Source organism: Giraffa tippelskirchi, chromosome 6 (genome assembly GCF_054371585.1).
Source record: "Giraffa tippelskirchi isolate mGirTip1 chromosome 6, T2T-mGirTip1v1.2.pri, whole genome shotgun sequence".
Classification (NCBI taxonomy): domain Eukaryota; kingdom Metazoa; phylum Chordata; class Mammalia; order Artiodactyla; family Giraffidae; genus Giraffa; species Giraffa tippelskirchi.
The window spans coordinates 120,926,728-120,946,578 of NC_137280.1; the positions used below are offsets into that span (position 1 = coordinate 120,926,728).

The window sequence follows — 19,851 nt, forward strand, 5'->3', positions numbered from 1 at the left end:
GGACTAGATGCCATGATCTTAGTTTTTTGAATGTTGAGTTTTAAGGTCAGCTTTTTCACTCTTCTCTTTCACCTTCAAGAGGCTGTTCAGTTCCTCTTTGCTTTCTGCCATTAGAGTGGTGTCATCTGCATATCTGAGGTTATTTATATTTTTCTTGGAAATTTTGATTCCAGGAGAAATATCATCCAAAGGTATTGATATTGATACAGGAAATCAACATTTATATTTAACTAAGCAGAAGAAGGCAAAGATAGACCAGAAATGCTTTCTTGAAATATAAAACACAGCTTTCAGCCAGTAAAAAATTATAGTCCTAGGTTGATGGAGCTAGTAGTAAGTGGTAAGGTGAAGTAATCCTACATTTTCAAGAAGATTTTCTTCTCCAGTTATCAAAAGTATTAGGTCAGTTGCAGATGAAGGAATCAGAGGGAGATGTCTTGAGTTTACCTGTAACTTTTTTGTCTGATTCCCAAATTTCCAGGGTTCTCTTGCAGAGAAATGTACATATAAGTCTGTAGTGATTTATTTGATATGCTTTACTTTTACAGTCACACTTTGCATTTTAGTCTTATGTAATTATTTAAAAATAAGCACTCAAAGTTAATTTCTCTTCTACGAATATATTGCTGATATATATGTGTAACATATATTTTGCCCATATTTGTTTTACTTGATACTTTTATTTGTATATAGTTTTATATTTGAAACATACTTAGGATTTTGTCACTTTTTTAAATTTAAACTTTTGAATTCTTAACACTTACAGAATGTTTGGGTTACCGGTATTTTGATGATAATGAGAAATTCTGAAATAATGACATAGCCATTGGTTCAAGAATTAGAAATAGCATGTTTGTAACCCCCATGTTCCAGATGTTGGCAGCTGGTGAGTGCAAACCTAGCTGCAATAGTAGGTGTGCTTGCATCTACCCACCAGACAGATAGTAAGTGCTGACTGATCCATGCACCAAGCACTTTCAGGCACGGAGAGCACAACAGTGAGCAGTATGGTCAAGGCCTTTGCCTTTGGGGAACTTGTTCATTCCCATTTCTTTAGCCACAGCTAAATCTGTAACCCTTTCAAGCTAGACGGCAGGGATTTTTTTTTTTTCTTTTTTTTTGATTATTGCCTCTTCCTGTGTATTTCTGTTGGATTCAATTATTCTACACAAGTCACTCTACCTGTCACTAACTGTGTTCTGAACTATCCCTCGGTGACTGGTCCAGTGCACAGGCACTGTGGCCCCGGGCTTCTGAGGCCTGCTCTAGCTGCGCCTCCAGTAGCTCTCTGGGCTCTTGTTCTGCTCGCATGGACACCTCCTGGCTGGTCCATGCCTCTGAAGAGTGAGTCTGTCCTTCTGGTCTCTGCTGTGCTCTCAGGGGCTGACTTTCTCCTGTAGTTCTGCTGCTGGGCTCCCATGGGGTGGTGAGTGCTAAATTCTTGGGACCTGGGATGTCTCCTTCTCATGTGAGGCATCTGCTTTCTCGGCAGAGAAAGATCTCCATCTTTTGACCTCAGAAATGGCTGTCTCTTCTCATCTTTTCTCAGGTCAGCACTCCAACAGAGTCTTTGAAAGTGATGCCTGAGGTGAAGTAATGCCTTCCATTGTTCTATAGTTTCTCCTTCTCAAGGTTCAGGCCTGCATGATTCTGCTTCTGATGACTCTTAAGTGGAGGATTTGTTCATTCATTTGTGTTTGTGGTTAGTCGTGTCCAACTCTTTGTGACCCCATGGACTGGTAGCCCGCCAGGCTCCTCCATCCATAGAATTCTCCAGGCAAGAATAATCGAGTGGGTTGCCATTTCCTTCTCCAGGGGATCTTCCCCGTCCAGGGGTTGAACCTGGATCTTCTGTGTCTCCTGCATTGTAGGCAGATTCTTTACCCACTGAGCCATCCAGAAAGAAGTGGAGGATTACTTGTTATATTTCTTTTCATCTCCATTTGACTTTGTGAATTAGCCTTCCGAAAGCTGAATGGAGAGAGGTGTTAAATCCTGAGCCAGTACTCTTTGCTTCCTACACACAGCTCATCTTGGCTTGTGGGGAGGGCAAGGCAGATCCAAGGACCACCATCTGCTGAACTCTGAACCCCTGCTTATCCCTCACACTCAGTCTTGGCCAGACTTCTCCTCCCTTCTAGGAATTTTTCTCTCAGACTTTCCTTAAAAATTAACCCTTTTTCCTACTCTTCCACCTTCTAGCACCAACCTGACCAACAAAGTTAAACCCTGTATAGACATTCTTCATGTTCTTTTTCATGTGGTTCTGGGCCCTGTGCAAACAATAGGGTGTGTCTATTATGGGTCCCCCCTCCCCAACCACCACCATAATTTTTCCCATCTAGAGCATACATTAAACTTTTAAAGGGTGTCTCCTAATCTCATGTGTCATGCTGCTTATTTCTACCCTCTGATACTTTAAAGGACATTCATACATAGACAGAGAGCCCGGAACATACCTTTGCTAGATAATTAGTCAGTGTTGGTTTCTTTTCTCTTGGTGCCTGCCATCACCCAAGACTTCCAGCCTTGCTCCTTTCACTTTGATCAAAAATGTGGATATTCATCACACCCCAACCACTGGGAAACATGCAGCATTTATTTCTGGCAGAAGCACAGTCTGGTTAGGCAGGTGATTGCTGGCTCTCTGTTCTTAGATGTCACTGATTCAGTTATCAATGCAAAGGTCCCCTTAGTGAGAGGTATGAATATTCAGCAGGTCCCCTAGACATATGTGCTTGGTATTTGGAGAGGCAGTGGTCTCCTTTGTCATTCAGGGGCTCATGATACATGCAGAAAATTTCTTGAAGGGTTGAGTTAATTTTGGTCATACTGGATTTTATCACCCTCTGACAAATAAAATCTCTCTTTAACTATGTTCATATTCTTCAGAAATGGAAACTGAGTCTCATAAATTATCATGATCTATTTAATGTTATATCTGTGTATACATAAATTTATGTTTATCCTTTCATCCATCCTTCCATTCATCCAGAAAATACCTACTGAGCCAGATACCAGGAACACACAGTTTGCAAATAATGTCTCTCAATATTGTTCTCATGACTCTCAACGTCTACATCGGGAAACAGGTTAGCAGGAAGTTCAGTGTAGTTCAATCAGTGCTGTAGCAGGGTTAGCCCTTAATGTTGTGAAATAGCAGAGAAGAAGCACCCAACCCAAGAGGGGATGTGGAAGGATAATGAAAAAAGGCTTCTTGGAGGAGTGATTCTTGAGCTGAGCCATGAAGGCTATAACCAGGCCACTGAGAGGGTCAGGAAGGGCATGCTGAGGAGAAGAAGCTGCAAAGAGATTGGGCTTGAGGGTTAGACAGATCTTGATTTGGAGCTCAACTCTACCTCTGAACTGAATCTGTTTCATCTGCAAATGGGGATGACAGTATTGATGGTTTAAACTGAATGAATGTATTCAAAACACTTGACATAGTGAAGGGGGCAGATTAAGCACTTAACAAAATATTGTTGCTGTTATTATTATTAGTGATGCCTTAGTGCCTGGTGTGTCAGGAGAGGTGTAGGCATCTCAGGGTAAATGGACCGTTGGGGAGTGATGGCAAATGGGTGCTCCTGAAGGGGTCTTGCATCATACTGTGATGGAAACTAAAAATGACCTGGAAAAGCAGAGTACCTTGGGAGCTAGAGAGAGTTGTAATAGACGTTCGCTATTAGATATTTGGGCCAGGTGCCCATAGTGTAGAGTGTATGTACATACACACTTGCCCCACTTCCGCTCCTGCTGTCCTCTCATTTACCAAAGAGCAAAAACAACATCATTTAAATTACATCATCAGACAGTCTCAGAAGGCTCCGGGGCACCTGATTCATGGAACCTGCCTAGTAGACAATGATAATTTATTGCAGTGTCCAGGATTCATTTTGAAACCTCTTCAAATGTTAATGATCAATAATGTAATTATGATGGGGAAAGTTCCTGGGCCAGTTGTGGGTTTAATTTAATTTACAAAGCCATCTGGAGCTATGCAGGAGACTTTTTACATTTCTTCCATGCCAGATTTGAATAACTTCAAGTCACTGTAATGTCAGATGTATAGCAAAGACACTAGCCCTAAGCTCTGAGGGTCTAGAAAGGGAGCCCAGTGACTTGGGTAAAAGGATAGGAAGGGACTGAGTGGTAAGCAGAGGAAAGTCTCCGGTCAGGGTGGTTATGGAAAACTTTGGTGTGTTTCAGGAAGAATGAGACTGCCAGTGGGCTGGATCACAGTGAACCAAGAGGCAGGATGTGAAGTAGGCAAGAACAGATTATCAGAAGTCTGATAGACATGGAACGAAATGTGATGTCTTTCTAAGCAGAGTGGGCACCACTGGTCTGGCCTCTTGTTCAGCTGAGGGAAGCTCAGTTCTGAGCAGAAATCCATCTTTTTGAGCCAAATAATGCTCCTTGCTTGCTCTTGGGGAGATGGGAGACGAGAGGTTACAGAATCCACCATCATTCTCGAACACTGTGACTCATCCCCAGGTCACTGAGCAGTTGAACAAAAGCTCCCTCCTTGGTCCTCACTCTTCTCTGCCTTGATGCTCATCCTACACTCCTGTCCTTCTCTGAGGAAGAAGCGTGCCATCTAATCTCAGCTGGCTCTCACCTCTGTTCTTGATCTTCTCCGTGGCTCCCCGACCATCTGAAGCCCGGCTCCTGAACCCTACTGAAATGGCTGTCTCAGAATTTCTTCTGATTGTCAGATCCATGAGTCTATTCTATGTCTTCCTTCCCTCTGATGGTTCTGTAACCCAGGTGCTGCCTGCTGAACCTTCTCCCTTAACCCCCTCTGTACCACTGGGTACCACTGAATAACCTGCCTGGGAGAGGAGCATGTCTTGTTTTGTTGGCTAAAGGCTCATCACAGGAGAATGGGTGGTGGTTTGCCTTCTACCTCCTGTGCATGTGGCCAGGAAGGCTCTGGAAGAGCCAAGTAGTCCTGGTTCAGGAGGAAGTTCACAGTTTCTGGGGGCTTTAGGAATGGTTCTGAAGCTCCTATGCTGACCTTTTTCTCAGAACAACGCCCAGTGAAGGGGAGGGGAGGGTACCTGGTGGTGAAGAAATACTTCCTGAGTCCAGGAGAGGAGAGTGGGCTTTGGGAATATTCTGTGGGGTGTAGATATCAGAGTCTGCATGAACTGTCTGCACTGGAGGCAGAAGGACCCCCAAATAGGGACAATCAGAGTGCTATGTGTACTGACCCAGGCCAAGGGGCTTCTTTATGGGAGTTCAGGAAAGAGTTCTGGCACCAGTCTGGCCTAGCAATCTTGCTTTACTGGAACCTCCATGAAGGCAGAGATTCTTGTCTGTTTTGTTTTTATTATTGTATTCCCAGTACTGGCTGCAGTATCCAGGATAGAGTGCTCAAAAAACAAAGTGTTGCATGAATAAGATTGAGCCACAGCTTGTGGACAGATGGAGGTGGTCAGTGGGTGTTAGGGGTTTCAGGGGTGTCCATACAAAGAACGGCACAGGCCAAGAGCCCTCTTTGGGTACACAGGTGAGTCCTCAGGACTGTGACATGAAACAGAGGAGGATGCCCTGGACTGACTGAGGCAGGATCTCCTGGCAACCTGGGTTGGAGACGTGTGTGCATGCTCGGTTGCTAAGTTGGGTCTGACCCCATGGACTGTACCCCGCCAGGCTCCTCTGTCCATGGCATTTCCCAGGGCAGAATACTGGAGTGGGTTGCCATTTCCTTCTCCAGGGGATCTTCCCAGCGCAGGGATCGAACCCCACCCAGTCTCCTGCATTTCCTTCGTTGGTAGTGGGATTCTTCACCACTCAGCCACCTGGGAAGTCCTGGTAGGAGACACTGGCTTAGATTTGATGTTTTAGAAAAATTTAAAAATGATAAAAGCCAATATTTATTGAGCATTTATGATGTACCAAACATTTTTAAATGATTAATATTCACAATAATCCTATGACATAGATATAATGATTATGAGGAAACAGGCATGAGAGAGGCTAAGTGGCTCGTCTAAGATCACACAGCCAGGATGTGAGGCGCTCAGGCACTCTCTCTCCAGAGCTTTATCTGTACCAAGTAGCAGTTAAGATGAGAGAGTCATGAAGAAAATTCATACTGGTTATACGTGTTTCTTTACTAATTACATACTCAGCATTGTTTATATATACATGTATAATATGTAACGTTTTAATAATATAAAAATAATTCTGTCAGAACAGATTATAATAACTTTTTTTCTAGTAATCGTATATAACAACTTGGAGTGAGCTGTACCTTGCCTGCCAACAAGGTAATATGCAGCCAGTTCCTCACTACTAGTACCTGCTACAGATCAGAGTAACTCCTGAAAGATAACATTTGTAATGTGCTAGTGGCCCACATTTATCCGGTGCTTACTATGTACTGGAAATTTGTAAGCAAGTATTATTACCCTGCTTTACAGATGAAGGAAAAACAAGCTTAAGTGATTTGCCTACGCTCACCCCAGCCGTCTCACGCCGCAGCTCATGACTCTAACTACTACCCCACACAAAATATTTTTTCCATGTCATGTGGAAAGGTCTGGTTTTCAGTGGAAACATTCATTCTTTGATTATCTGAAAGGGAGTCCGTTATTTCAGAAAGAAGTCTTTAACAACCATGTAACATATCCTTTAGGATACGTGTATACTGTTTATGAGTATACAATTATAATAGATCATTACCTGTGTGTATATGTATAGGTCTCCCACCCTCATGTCAGTTTTCTCTGGGCAGTGGTCTATTATCAGCTAAAGACCTATAACTAGTGCTAATGGATTTGGTTGTTGGAACTTTGTTTTTATAAATCCTCCCTAATGGGTCTTAATTTTACTAAATTTTAGCCTGATGGTCACTAAAAGCAGCTTCTGAATGAGCAAACATTAAAAAATTTCCTTTTTGTCCGTTGAATGAGGGTCCTTCCTTAGAAAATTAAGTGTTATTGTGCATCCCCTGAAAATAATCTGGGGAAACTGGATAGGAGGGGGTAGCTGAGGACCGGGAGAGAGGGTGGGTATCCCTGAAGGTCTTGGCCACGTTAGCTTATATAGCCAGACCCCTCCTCTGGTTTCTCGGGCTGCTTTGCCTTCATGCACAGGGCATGTGGACTTGAGCAAGGGTGTCCGGTTCTTTGGGTTTACTGTCTCCTTGTCTTCCTCTTTGGGGAACCCACCGACAGCCTCCTAGGCCAAGAGAGCTGGTCTTAGTCCTGAGGGTCCCAAGCACAGTGTGGTAGTTAAGAGCACAGGCTTTGGGACCAGGCGTGGAAGTTGAACTCCCTGCCTGCCGCTTGCCAGCTGCCTAATTTTCCGTGACTTATTATCCCTCTCTGGGTCTTGTTTCCTTCGTCATTAAAATAGGGAAAAGATGACAGAGACTGCTAGGAGGATGCAGCATGCAAATGGTGAGCGGGAACAGGACTGGCCCTCAATGCGAGAGAGCGCCTCTAAGCTGTTCTACATGCCTTCTTTCTGAGTACCTTCCCTCCTTGCCTTCTGGGTCCTGGTTCTTCTTTCCTTGCCCTTTCCTACCAATTTATCCTTTGGTAGGCCAGACTCCCACAGAAGCTTCTAGGCTGAGCTTGTGCCATGGATTACAAAGTCCTGTTTTTTACCTCCAAAGTAACAGTTGTACAGATCCCATCTTTATTGATCATAGCTACTGCATTGTTATATTTAGGCCCTCATCACCTCCGCTGGAACCCCTGGACTCCTCCAGAAGCATCTTAGCTAGTCCTTGTTCTAGTATAAACATCATCGTGCTGCTAGAACTGTCTTGTGGAAGCAAGGCTACCTGCAGTCCTGACATACCACTGATTTGGCCACAAATGTATAAAAAGTTCTATATTGCTCAGGAGCCGTCCACATCAATACAGAAAAGATCAAGGGTTCAGTACGGAAATGCTAAAGGGTATTGGTGGTGTGGTGTAATGAGTAGCTGTGCACAGGGGGAATTCACATAGAAAATGCTCATCTGCCTAGTGACCAGAGGAATGAGTTTTAAAATGTGCATAAGATAGTACTTTACATCTCTTAGAGGAAAAATCCTAATGATACTTAATGCTTGCAAAGTATTGATGAAGCCAGTTTAGTTGTAGAATATTGTTGACATTGAAAAATGGTGTAGCCCTCTGGGAAAATAATTTTGCATTGTGTTTCACGACTATCTGTGACACAATAGCCTCACTGTCAGAAACCCAATTTTCAGAAATAATAGAAAAGAAGGAAAGAAAGTGACATATATGGAGATGATAGTGAAATATAAATATATAAAAAGTGAACATTTACCAGTGGAGAAGATTGAAACAATGGTATATCAATCTTATGCTGACATAAGCATAATAATTAAATAAAAAATTGAAAAATATTTATTTTCTAATGCTAGGTAAATTCAATCACAAAATTATTTACCCTATAGCTGTAAGTATGTAAATACATGCCTACTCTGGGAAAGAATGGGAAAGATGTAAACAAATAAAAACAATTGGTATATGGGGCATGTAACTGTAGACTATTCTTTTCCTTTTAAATATTCTTCTTATTGTTAAAATGCTATGTGTATAATAAGTAAAATTGTGAAGGTAAACTGCAAAGACAACTCAAGGATCCCCTTTCCATTACAGAATGAAGGCTGTGCACTGCAGCATGACTTCTTCACAGCCCATCAGAGGTGGCCCTGCTTCCCCAGTGGGTTGTACCTCCTTCAGCTCCTAACCTCCCCCCCACCCCAGCCCCCGCTTTGGTCCGCTCTGCCACAGCCTCTCTTCCCCTGTGTCCTTGCCCGACCACCTCTGATTCTGCAGACATTATCACAGCTTTGTCCTCTGCCTACTGTTTCCTCCATCTGGAATCCCTCTGACACACCTTCCAAGGTCTGACTAAGCATCTACCTCCTCTGCCTCTGTGAGGATTTCCCACAGCACTTTTGGCCTGAATGAACTTTCCTTTTCTCGTTAGACAAAGGACTGGAGTCAGCAGTGTGGAGCCCTTGAGGATGGAAGCTTCTGATGGCAGGGACTGGGGTCTTAGCTTTTTAACATCTACAGATTTAGCTGATAATAGGTGTCACATGATTATTCCCTCCTTCAGGCTCACAAGTCTGCCTTGGAGTTCAGGAAGAGCTAACACCTTACCAGACAGGGAGCAAACAAAGCAGTCAGATGATAATATATCCAGTGGTTTTATTATGGAATACTAAGTATAAAAAGATTAATTGATTTGTAATTACAATTTCTTCAGGATGCAGCTTGCTGGCAAAATTACTATTAACGGTATTAATCAAACAATGGTATTTTGTATTTAAATGACCTTTCTTTCTTTTCATTTTTAAATAAAATAAGGCCATTAATTATGCTGTTGAGTTGCCATGGACTCTGTGCCCATAGTTGTAGGAGTTTAGGAATGAGACAAATAATGCCTAACGTGTAGTAGGTCATCATGGGCTCATTTCCTGTTCATCTCATTTTATTTCTCAAGAGAATCCTGTGAATTTCCTCAACAGCTTTTAGGAATGTATCTCACCTTAAACATGGAATTTTGCTATATTTGAGAAAGCTAAAAACTGGAGGAAAACTCATTCAGTAAATCACTTATTTAGTAAATATTTTTGAGAATATTCTGCTTGCCTGGGTCTGCTCTAGGCTAGGAATACAGTGGAGAGCTGCCACCATAGAGCTTACTGTGGTGAGAGAAATAGACAGTAAACAAGTAAATAAATGACAAATGATATTTACTCTAAGAGAGGGCATGGAGATGGAGAGTGACTGATGAGAGAAGGAGTCACATGGCAACACGCCTGCAGTGCTCTTCAGTGAGGCTTCACTGAGACCATATCTCAGCTGAGCTGCTCCTGCCTTGGACGGCTTCTGCCTTTCCTTGCAGGCTTCTCACTCACTTGGACAAGGACCCTTGTCTCCAGCTCTGCTTCTGGAAGTGATGCTTATTAGACTCAGAACTCCCTGGAGGCAGGGACTGTGCCTTTCTCGTTCCCTTTTAGATGGAATATTTAAGTGGGGACTGATGAGATCTATTTCAGAAAGTTCTCTGACTGTTGCTTGTGTGTGTTGGTGAGGAGAAGGGGAGGGTGAGGGCAGAGGCAGGTGGTCCGCTGGAGGCTGCTGTAGTAATCCAGACAAGATAGGACTAAGGCTTGGATTATGTAAATCAAAGCATCTCTATTAAGCAAAGATTTTTATTCACAATTATACTCACAAAACTCCCCTTTCATCAAGAAATTTGCAAGTGACCTTAGGCAGATGAATGTTAATAAAAGAGTAATGCATTATGGTACATAATGGGAGGAATATATAACAGATCAAATGCTCATGAAGACTCTGAATCCATATATGAGCATTTAGTACAGAAATAATGAGACAGAAATGTGTAGTTGGTCTTGAGCTTAATTACTCGAGTTAGTTACAGATCCTTGGGTGGGGGGGTGGTAACTAATTTCTAAGATCTATTAGACTCCGGGATAAAAGTGACAGTTTGAAAATGGCTTTTGTCCTTTCCACAAGACAAGCTGGCTAGTAAATGCATCTGGTTTGCATCTATTTCTTGGAGGCAGTGGGGATTTATATTCCTTCCTTGAGTGCTCCTCAAATTCCTCTCTTCTTGTTAGCCCCTAAATCAGAATGTAATAAATAATCAGCCTCTGAATACCTTAACAGATGCAGTTCATGATGGGTATAAGGAAAGGCACACACGCTAAGGTTACATGGCACCAAGAAGATGAGAAATGCTTAGAAGGGTTATCCTTTCATGCAGATATGTGTATATTCAAAGAGCTGAACAAAAGACAGCAAAATAGCCAAAAAGACCCAGTAGTTTCTTGTCTGGTTGTGTGGACTGTGAGGAACTGAAATCTCTCTTGTAAGTATGCGGTAGTATTTGCTCTCTAGAGAAAGCTGTGTGAGGGATCGCAGCAGGCCCGAGGAAGGGCAGGGGGCATGCATGGGGTGCTCTGCTTGTTCCTCTCAAGGCTGAGCCGGGCACAGTGTGGGGGCAGGTCAGAAACTCAGGCCGGGGAGCGGAGGCGCGCTCCTCAGACCCAGTCTGGAACTTTTCAGTGATCTGAGCTCCCCTATGGAGGACAGAGGCCCCGCTGCCTCTCCCTGATGTGCGGGGCCACCCTGAAGCCACGCACCACTCTTCTCCATCCCTGAGACTGCCAGGCCACAAACCATTGTTAGGGCTTCTCTGCAGAGTCAGAGCTCTTGTCCAGAGTTGCAAACCCAGAAGGGACACTGTGAGCAGTGGAGGGAATGGGATGATGGCCCTGTATTCTCAGGCCAGCCTGGAACATCAACTAAATTCTGTTGTATGGATTTTTGGTCATGAGGGGAATTACAGATGTAATTACAGATGTAATTCTGGAGTGCAGTAAGACCTGTGTCTTCACACTTTATTCCCATCTGTCTATTCATCTGCTCACCACAGAGCCTAAGCATTATTATGTGCAGAGGGAGTACTAGTTCTCTTGTCTTCAGAGACCAAGATGAATGAGGAGAGGTCCCACCTGCCAGGAACTCAGTCTTTACAAAATTTAGAACCATTAGAGAGTCTTTCAAAAAACACTGTCTCTGGTCTCCCACCCAGAAGAACTGGATTAGAAACTCTGTGGGTGGGGCACCGACATTGGTGTTTTTTACAAAGTAGCCAGGTGGTTCCTTTATGCAGCTAAGTAGGAGAACTTAGTTTATTCCAGAGAGATATACTGCGTTTGATTTTGATCTATTTGGTCTACAGATGCCCTGCGTGCTCGGAGAACTACAATCCCTGTCCTCAGTGGTTTACAGTGGAGGGGTTATAGCCTCGATCCCAAAAACCAGCCCAGAGATTCTCAACAGGGAATTGATTTTGTCTCCACGCCTTCCCCCGGGGACTTTAGAGACCATGTCTTAGAGACATTTTTGGTTGACACAACTTGCGAGGACGGTGCTACTGGCACCTAGTAGATAGAGGCCAGGGATGTTGCTAAATATCCTAAAATACACAGGATGGTGCCCATGGTGAAGAATCATCTGGCCCCAGATGTCAATAGTGCTGAGGTTGAGAAAAATTGGTTTTGTCCTATGGATAGGTTCTACTTGTAAGAACAACATGGCATATAGTTTCTATTAGCTAACATTATGTACTGTGTTCTAACTCTGTTAAGTTCAGTTCAGTTCAGTCGTGTCCAACTCTGTGACCCCATGGACTGCAGCACGCCAGGCTTCCCTGCCCATCACCAACTCTTGGAACTTGCTCAAACTCAAGTCCATCGAGTCAGTGATGCCATCCAGCCATCTCATCCTCTGTTGTCCCCTTCTCTTCCTGCCTTCAATCTTCCCCAGCATCAGGGTTTTTTCCAATGAGTCAGTTCTTCGCATCAGGTGGCCAAAGTATTGGAGTTTCAGCTTCAGCATCAGTCCTTCCAATGAATATTCAGGACTGATTTCCTTTAGGATAGACTGATTTGTTCTCCTTTCAGTCCAAGGGACTCTCAAGAGTCTTCTCCAACACCACAGTTCAAAAGCATCAATTCTTCGGTGCTCAGCTTTCTTTATAGTCCAACTCTCACATCCATACATGACTACTGGAAAAACCATAGTTTTGACTAGACGGACCTTTGTTGACAAAGTAATGTCTCTGCTTTTTAATATGCTGTCTAGGTTGTCATAGCTTTTCTTCCAGGCAAGTGTCTTTTAATTTCATGGCTTCAGTCACCATCTGCAGTGATTTTGGAGCCCCCCAAAATAAAGCCATATTATGGGTTGATAAACATAGATTATTATTTAATAGGTACTGTTATTTGTTCCCATTATACAGAATAGAAAACTGAGCCCCAGAGATGAAGTATCTAAAGCCACCTGTCTGGTAAATGAAGGACTTGGGATTTGCGGTCCCACATACGTGGTTAGGTTTCCAGCCACAACAGTAAGCAGCTGCCCAACAGCATTTATTTTTCTTCTCTTGAGTTTTTCCAGGCAGGAAAGGGGTACATACATACTTGCATTAGTCCTTCTTAAGGTTGCTGCTTGAGCAAAACAAAACTACTTTTCCAAGGCCAAAGATAGCCCCTCTGAGCCAAGAGATGAATAGACGTTGGTCGGTTTTGCGCTGTGTGACCAGGCTAGGACTTCAAAAGTGCTGAGAAGAATCCCCAGAGAGGATGCTGATTGATGTTTTCGATACCAGTGGATTCCAATAGCATTTGACAGCTCCTGGGCATCCTGCAGCACAGTCTGGGGTGGTGTCTGACCAGCCAGACTGTGTTTGTGACAGTTCTGGTCTTCTTAACTCTGAGCATCTGTTCACAATGATGCCTCAGCAGGAAAACACAGCGGGAGAAAGTCTGCTCAGAGCATTTGAGTGTCTGATTGGCCTCTCAGAAGTCCTTTAGAAAACCCTGGTGTCCTCACATTCCCTGTGCTCTCTGCAGACAGAGGAAATGACTCTGAACCTCAGTAGAGGTCAGCTGCCCTCTCTGGTGTCCCTGCCTGTGGTCACCACACTAGGGGGAGGGATTTCAGCCAGTTGTGCATCTACTGCTGGGCCTCATGGTCTCTCCCAGCACAGATTTAGGCCAGGAGGCTCTTGAGGGTTGGAGGAGCATCTGCCTTATCCACGGGGCTCCTGCCAGCCAGCTGATTAAGTACCTTTTAGTTACTAATGCCACATATTTAGTAAGTGGAGAATGTGAGCAGGCACACTCCTGGCCACTATAAATTGCTACGCAACAGTTTCTGTCGTCTTCTCATGGGATTTTTTTCCAGGTAGATAATGAGCCAACTTACAGCACGACTGTAAAATGTGCACAAGATGGTGAATTTTTGAAGAAGAAGCAAAAGGGACTTCTGTTGTTAGAGGCCCTGGTCCAGCTTTAGACAGGGCGGGCAGAGATGTGGGTGGGCTGTTCCCCCCATGCCCCTCCCCTCTGAGCTTGCCCCTCCCACCTTGGCATTCTCTGAGGGAACCTGTGTGCTGTGCCCTGTGGGCACATTTTGTGTACTTCTGGGCTCCATGTCCATGAAAGAATCTTGAAGTTCACAGCAGGGAATTGAGGTTCATGGAGGACATTGACTTCATACGTTTCCATTTTTTTGTAGAGATTTTTCTTTTTTTTTTTTAAGAACACAGGCTGTTGCCAAAGAATTTACAGTCTCTAATGCTGGCTGGACTGTTGGCGCTGTTGTTCAGCTCTCTCTCCTATCTCCTACAGAATTTTCCCCAAACGTTTCTGAAGACTTTTTTTCAATGTGGACCATTTTTTTCAGTCTTTATTGAATTTGTTACACTATTGCTTCTGTTTTATGTTTTTTGGTTTTTTGGCCAAGAGGCATATGAGATCTTAGCTGCCTGAGCAGGGATTGAACCCACATCCTCTGCATTGGAAGACAAAGTCTTAACCACTGGACTACCAGAGAATTCCCTTCCCAAACCTTAAAAAAAAATTGTTTTTTTCCAGGCTGCCTTCTACTTCAGAGGGTGATTCTCCTTCCTATTTATAGAAATGAAGATGCTCTTAATATGAATTTCCTCAAATTTTTTTCTTTTGGTGGTCATTAGTGCTATTTACCAAATAGCTCCTTTTTTTGTTTTCCTCCTTTCAAATGCATGACAGGACTATTCAATGCTTTCTGGCCCTGCTTATGGCAGGGGGTGTTATGTGACTAATTGTTGTCTGTGAGTTGTAAGCAGAAGCACCGTGTGTCCCTTCCAGGTAGAAGTGTTTAACTGCTGATATGAGACCCTCCTGGGCTGGATTTCCCTTTGGCAGGGTGGAAATATTTGAGGTGGTGGCTCTTCTATCATTTTGGGTTCCTGAGTGAATTCCTCTGAATTCTGTTGCAGGATGGAAATAGGATGAGCGATTATTGTTGTTGTTCAGTCACTCAGTCTTGTCTGACTCTTTTCAAGCCCATGGCCTGCAGCACTGCAGGCTTCCCTGTCCTTTACTAACTCCCAGAGTTTGCTCAAACTCATGTCCATGGAGTCGGTGATGACATCCAATGATCTCATCCTCTGTCACACCCTTCTCCTCCTGCCCTCAATCTTTCCCAGCATCAGGGTCTTTTCCAGTGAGTCAGTTCTTTGCATCAGGTGGCCAAAGTATTGGAGTTTCAGCTTCAGCATCAGTCCTTCCAATGAATATTCAGGGTTGATTTCCTTTAGGATTGACTGGTTTGATCTCCTTGCTGTCCAATGATGAGCGATAAATAAACCTTTTTATTTTTTTTTTGGTTAACAGCCCATACAGCTTTGGTTTTGCTTGTTAACACAGCATAACTTCACCTGCCTTGATTAATAATCTGTCCCTTTTGCTCAACAATGATATTGCATCCACACCTACCCTTCTTGCCTTCTAGAATTTCTCAGAGGCTTTCTGTCCTAATCTTTACAACCACCTTGATTAATATCCTCCAGTGGATTCCTATTATTCCTAAAAAAGGAACAAAAACAAAATCCTTTTGCATGGTCTACAAGCCTCTGCCTGGTCTGGTTCCTGTCTGCCTCTCTAGACTCACCCCACTCCCCATTCTTCCTCATGCCTCTGAGTCTGCCACATTCACATTCTTTCAGTTCCTTTTATATACTGTATTTCTTCTCACCACAGGGCCTTTGTGCATGCTCTGAACAGCTTTGAACATGTTCTTTCTGCCAGAAATACCCTCCCCACCTCTGGTTAACTTTTCTCATGAGTTCCTCCAAGAAGTCTTTATTGACTTCCCTGATTAGGTTGTATCTGTCTTTAGAAGTTGTAAAGTCATGTTTTTCTGTTTTGTAACACTATTTCAGTTGGAATATTACAATTTTTTGGTGTGACGTTTTGACTAATACCTGTCTTCCTCACAATGGTTAGCTTCATGTCAGTTTCAGTCACTATACCACATCCTCAGTGATTAACACAGCATGCTTTATAGTCACTCAGTGGAAGCTTGTTGAATGCATGAATGAGAATATACTATCATACTGTCAGTTCGGTAACCACTGGCCACAATTGCCTATTGAAATTTTAATTAATTAATGAAAAATTAAGAATTCTGTTTCATAAGTACATTAGTCACATTTCAAGTGCTAAGTAGCCATATGTGGTAGTGGCTACCATATGAGACAGTAGGAAACAAAACATTTCCATCATCATAGAAAATTCTGTCGGATAGTGCCGGCAGGATAAGGTCCAAGTGCTTGTGCATGGCATGTAATACCCTCGAGGATCTGCTTCTGATGAGCTTTCCAGTTTGTTTCTTTTCCACAGTAGTACAGCCTCAGTCATATCCTCCTATAAACATGTTTCTTTCCTAAACATATAAACATACCACTCTTTCTTAGGTGTCTGTGGCTTTTTAACTTTAACCTCTCTCTACCTAAATTGCCATCCCATCCAGGACCTCTCATCCTTTAAGCCTCACCTCAAGCATTTCCACTTCTGGGAAACTTCTCCTGATGTCCAGACTGAGCTGGTCAGTGCTTCCTGTGACCCCCATGTATCTTGCTCAGACAGGATGGTGACTCTTTGTTCACACATCTCTATCCATTGCTACTATGTGCCCCTCAAGGGAAAGGCTTGGGGCTTCTCAGTCTCTCCCATGCTGAACACAGAGCTGGTGATGTGGTAGACATCAGTAAATGCTAGTGAAATGATGAGTGAGCCAGTGAATGCAAATCACAGGGGCTGTTATTTTCTTAGTATAGCATGCTGTGTGAAGCAAAAGGGAACAGTGTTACTAAGCAGGGCTAGTGAGGGTTCCACCTGCAGTCTTCTCCATCTCCCATGGTCCTATCCTAGGTCTTTATTTTATGTGATACTAGATTTCTGGGCTAAGAATCGCCCAGGAGCTTGGCAGAGTCCGGTGAGGGGGCAGGGGTGGGGTGGGGAGATACCTCTGAAATTCTGGGATCTGGAAGCTTGGCTGTGTGGAGCTGCTTCTAGAGGAGAGTGGTGGGTGGGTCTCATAAGTTGGAAGGACCATGATTACATCCTCCAAATCAAGCCTTGTGTCAAGAGGCTAGAACTGAGGGCCACCTGGAAGTCTGAAAAAGGTAACTGCTATGAACTGTACGTTGCTTAGCTAGCTGATTACAGAGGCTGTGTTGCTTTTATGGTCATAGCATATCTGTCTGTACCTTACCCACTGCACTGATAGCTCCTTAAGGGCAGGATTGTGTCTTCCTTTCCTCAGGATCCTTGGCAGGCTAATCAGTGTCTATAGGGCTCAGAGACTGGGGCTAAAACAACTTGTCAGGTTAAATGAACCACCCTTATTGGTGATATTGCCTAATAATAAACATGCTTTCTGCAATGACACTAACATAATTTTGGACAAAATACTCATGTATTTTTTTTTTTTTGGTAGCAGTCTTTTGCTTAATTATGTCCAAGGAGGGCCTGCATCTCTTCTACAGGTGGAGTTAAGGTCTCTCTTGTGCATAGTAGGACCTTCTGGGTCTCTTATCTCACTCTTCTTGGGCACTTTGAGCCTCAAAGACCCATGCCTACAAAGTTCTTAGAGTGCATGGAGATTTACCTGATCCTCATCAAGGCAGACCTGAAGTCAGGAAGAAAGAAGAGATGACACAGGGGGAAGAAAGGAAAACAGCATCCCTGTAAGTCTAGAAATGAAGTGATAAAGAGGAGAGATGGGTAAGGGATGAGAGTGAAGGACCCAGATGTGAGTCTTCAGTTGGACATGTTAAAAAGAGCACTAAGGATTGTGTCTCAGTCTCTGTGACCAGTCACTCAGCAGTGACCATGTGCCAGACAATGGGCTTTCTTTATAGATGTAGCCTGGGCCCAACTGAACCTGAATGGATTCAGAGACTGACTCGGTCCTTTCAGTTGGTGAGGCTCAAAGTCCCTAAGCATTTATTTAGAATTGCTCTGCAAGGGGAGAGGAGAGTTTTTAAGAAGGACATTTATGCATAGTTCCCTGGGGACAAAGGTAGAAATGGAGGAGAGAGCCAGATTGACTGTGGGGGAGAAGACAAAGGCCTGTATGTATGTTGTATATGTATACTGCATAACCTAAGTGACCCCATTAATGAGTGGTTGGACAGTGATTAACCTATAAGGGCACCCACTTAGCCACTTCTCCAACACTGCCTTTCTAACACAGTGGGGATGCTGAGTCCTCCTATTAAGGCAGAAGTCATGGGGAACAGCCATATGCTCACAAGGCCTTTTGGTCTTTTGGAGAGGAGTTTTAGGCTATAGGGATGATGTCCTTTCCCAAGGGGGACATTTCTAGCATTCTAGAAGATAGAATGTGCTTCCCTAGTGGTTCAGAAGGTAAAGCGTCTGCCTGAAATGCTGGAGACCCGGGTTCGATCCCTGGGTCAGGAAGATCCCCTGGAGAAGGAAATGACAACCCATTCTAGTAGTCTTGCCTGGAAAATCCTATGGACAGAGGAGCCTGGTAGGCTACAGTCCATGGGGTTGCAAAGAGTTGGGGAGCTAACAAAGGACAAGCTAGAGGGTGTTTCTGGGGATAAAAGAACCCCTCCAGTTCCAAAGAAGGGGGAGCATCACTGAATGACAACGATGATGCTTCCCTGAGGAGCTTGTAGATACCTTTTCAGTTTACAGAGCATTTCTTCTCATATCAGTTCCTTTGAAATTTCATAGAAAATCCTGTGAAGCAAAAGCTTATACACCTATTTTTCCAGAAGGGGAATGAGGCCTGAAGTGCTTCAGGGACTTATGCAAGACCACGTGGCCATTAAAGGTAAGGATCATGCTAGAAATCTCCTGACACTGTCTTTATCCTTCTTTCCTAAGTGGTCCCTTGTGTCGTGGCGGGATAATTGTCTTTATCTCATGGAGGCTGTCGTTACGGCTGAGGCAGCCAGAGGACCAGACATTAGGGTGATGCCTGAGGAGAGGCAAACATTCAGATGAGGGATGTGATCTGGGGTGCAGTACCAGCCACAGAGCAGCACCCATTCCACTCAGATTTATGCATTTCATCAATATTGAGGCTGTTACATGGAAAACTAGTCTTGCCAGATGCTCCATGAGAAAGAGAGTATTGCAGTCCAGTAATACATACTGCACTCTTCTTTCACAGTAGCAGTGCATGATCAAGGCTCTATAATGTCTTTAAGCAAAGAAATCTCTTTGACTCTGTGTAGCTCAAGGTCTCTAAATTTATTTGAACGTAAAGCCCTTTTTTTTTTTTTTAAGGTCAGACCTATTAGCAGCTCATGGAACTGCCAAGAATAACTAGTTTGTTTTAATCACAGAATTAATGGTTTGATTTGATATATGCCAAGTCCTAGGACTTTTTTTTTATGGTTTTATAGTCTAGCCTGAAGACTCATATATATGTCAGGTGTAAATAGGCCTTGGTGCTGGTCGTTTCATAATTCAAAGACCCAGGGTTAGACTGTGCCCATGCAAGCATGCTAAAGTTCATAAATTAAAAATGAAATCTCATTACAATATTAATAAGATTTTAAAATATTAGGTATTTTCGCTGGTAATTCACGATAGAGTAAATGTCAAGGAAAACTCTGAGTCTGTCTGTGTAGCATGATGGCATATGTGATTTGAGAGAATTTACCTATTGGAGATTTTTGAAGGGAGCAAGGTCGACATTTTAAGCAGGTCATTTATTGTCTTCCTACCTATGGATCGCAGTAGACTCTTGACATTCATGATGGGTATTTCTTGAGACCTCTATGACTCTCCTAATATCACTAGAGTAAATAATTTCCCTCACAAAAGCTTTTTATTCTTTTTTATTTTTATTTTCTGAAAATAAAAGCTTTTTATTTTTATTTATAGTGTTTCACTTTTTCTTCTCATTCATGGCCAGGGCCATTTTGTACTTGATAGTTGACAATGAGGAGGAACATTATAGG

At 43.4% G+C, this 19,851-nt stretch overlaps 2 protein-coding genes across 18 annotated transcripts in view; one reads left to right on the forward strand and one right to left on the reverse strand.

Annotated features, from left to right (window-relative positions):
* The window catches only part of TRPC7 (transient receptor potential cation channel subfamily C member 7), a 141,877-nt gene that overhangs the window by 72,748 nt on the left and 49,278 nt on the right, over nt 1–19,851 (reverse strand). The gene's annotated exons all lie outside the window — the stretch shown is intronic.
* The window catches only part of LOC145510158 (uncharacterized), a 735,177-nt gene that overhangs the window by 72,169 nt on the left and 643,157 nt on the right, over nt 1–19,851 (forward strand). For 6 of the 17 annotated variants that reach the window (XR_014056829.1, XR_014056828.1, XR_014056837.1 and 3 more), the window contains one exon: nt 18,614–18,713. The exons of 8 other annotated variants lie outside the window; for them this stretch is intronic. The gene's annotated coding sequence lies outside the window, so the exon portion shown is untranslated. Of the gene's footprint in view, nt 1–18,613; nt 18,714–19,851 lie in introns of those variants that run through there. 3 more of the 17 variants (XR_014056826.1, XR_014056836.1, XR_014056831.1) reach the window with 1 other exon arrangement.